The sequence below is a fragment of the Babylonia areolata genome, unplaced genomic scaffold (genome assembly GCF_041734735.1).
Source record: "Babylonia areolata isolate BAREFJ2019XMU unplaced genomic scaffold, ASM4173473v1 superscaf6, whole genome shotgun sequence".
NCBI lineage: Eukaryota > Metazoa > Mollusca > Gastropoda > Neogastropoda > Buccinidae > Babylonia > Babylonia areolata.
The window spans coordinates 94,767-97,266 of NW_027468371.1; positions in this window are offsets into that span (position 1 = coordinate 94,767).

A 2,500-nucleotide genomic window follows, 5' to 3' on the forward strand; every position below is an offset into this window, starting at 1 on the left:
GGGCATGGACGGGAGAGGGTGGAGGAGTAGAATGGCAGCGGAAATTTTGGCAATTGTAGCGAGGTTCTTCGGACTTTTATCCACAACCTTTACCTGCCTTTTCCTCAGCGAGCATGCCAAAGTTGAGAGAAAACGCCCTTCGCCATTGACGGGACCAGACGTTGACGACTACGTCTTTCTTTTTTTCACGGCGCCTGAACGATTTGGGCAATGCGCGTTTACTTTTTATCCACAACCTTTACCTGCCTTTTCCTCAGCGAGCATGCCAAAGTTGAGAGGAAAACGCCGTTTGGCATGGACAGGAGCAGGCGTTGACGACCAGGTCTTTTTTTGGTCTTTTTTTTCACAGCGCCGAAGGATTCAGGCAATTTTTTACTTTTATCCACAACCTTTACTGCCTTTTTTTCTTTTTTTCCTTTTTTCTCTCTCCGAGCATGCCAAAGTTGATAGAAAACGCGGTTCGGCATGGACGGGAGCAGGCGTTGAGGAGTAGGCCTTTTTTTGAGGGCCCAGAAAGTATTTTGGCAATTTTTTACTTTTTTATCCACAACCTTTACCTGCCTTTTTTTCTCTCCGAGCATGCCAAAGTTGAGAGAAAACGCCGTTTGGCATGGACGGGAGGAGGTGTGGAGGAGTAGTCCATTTTTGAATGGCAGCGGAAAGATTTTGGCAATTGTAGCGAGGTTCTTCGGACTTTTATCCACAACCTTTACCTGCCTTTTCCTCAGCGAGCATGCCAAAGTTGAGAGAAAACGCCCTTCGCCATTGACGGGACCAGACGTTGACGACTACGTCTTTCTTTTTTTCACGGCGCCTGAACGATTTGGGCAATTCTCCACAGCGCGTTTACTTTTTATCCACAACCTTTACCTGCCTTTTCCTCAGCGAGCATGCCAAAGTTGAGAGGAAAACGCCGTTTGGCATGGACAGGAGCAGGCGTTGACGACCAGGTCTTTTTTTTGGTCTTTTTTTTTCACAGCGCCGGAAGGATTCAGGCAATTCTCCAAAGCCGGTTACTTTTATCCACAACCTTTACTGGACCTTTTTTTTCTTTTTTTCCTTTTTTCTCTCTCCGAGCATGCCAAAGTTGATAGAAAACGCGGTTCGGCATGGACGGGAGCAGGCGTTGAGGAGTAGGCCTTTTTTTGAGGGCCCAGAAAGTATTTTGGCAATTTTTTACTTTTTTATCCACAACCTTTACCTGCCTTTTTTTCTCTCCGAGCATGCCAAAGTTGAGAGAAAACGCCGTTTGGCATGGACGGGAGGAGGTGTGGAGGAGTAGTCCATTTTTGAATGGCAGCGGAAAGATTTTGGCAATTGTAGCGAGGTTCTTCGGACTTTTATCCACAACCTTTACCTGCCTTTTCCTCAGCGAGCATGCCAAAGTTGAGAGAAAACGCCCTTCGCCATTGACGGGACCAGACGTTGACGACTACGTCTTTCTTTTTTTCACGGCGCCTGAACGATTTGGGCAATTCTCCACAGCGCGTTTACTTTTTATCCACAACCTTTACCTGCCTTTTCCTCAGCGAGCATGCCAAAGTTGAGAGGAAAACGCCGTTTGGCATGGACAGGAGCAGGCGTTGACGACCAGGTCTTTTTTTTGGTCTTTTTTTTTCACAGCGCCGGAAGGATTCAGGCAATTCTCCAAAGCCGGTTACTTTTATCCACAACCTTTACTGGACCTTTTTTTTCTTTTTTTCCTTTTTTCTCTCTCCGAGCATGCCAAAGTTGATAGAAAACGCGGTTCGGCATGGACGGGAGCAGGCGTTGAGGAGTAGGCCTTTTTTTGAGGGCCCAGAAAGTATTTTGGCAATTTTTTACTTTTTTATCCACAACCTTTACCTGCCTTTTTTTCTCTCCGAGCATGCCAAAGTTGAGAGAAAACGCCGTTTGGCATGGACGGGAGGAGGTGTGGAGGAGTAGTCCATTTTTGAATGGCAGCGGAAAGATTTTGGCAATTGTAGCGAGGTTCTTCGGACTTTTATCCACAACCTTTACCTGCCTTTTCCTCAGCGAGCATGCCAAAGTTGAGAGAAAACGCCCTTCGCCATTGACGGGACCAGACGTTGACGACTACGTCTTTCTTTTTTTCACGGCGCCTGAACGATTTGGGCAATTCTCCACAGCGCGTTTACTTTTTATCCACAACCTTTACCTGCCTTTTCCTCAGCGAGCATGCCAAAGTTGAGAGGAAAACGCCGTTTGGCATGGACAGGAGCAGGCGTTGACGACCAGGTCTTTTTTTTGGTCTTTTTTTTTCACAGCGCCGGAAGGATTCAGGCAATTCTCCAAAGCCGGTTACTTTTATCCACAACCTTTACTGGACCTTTTTTTTCTTTTTTTCCTTTTTTCTCTCTCCGAGCATGCCAAAGTTGATAGAAAACGCGGTTCGGCATGGACGGGAGCAGGCGTTGAGGAGTAGGCCTTTTTTTGAGGGCCCAGAAAGTTTTTGGCAATTTTTTACTTTTTTATCCACAACCTTTACCTGCCTTTTTTT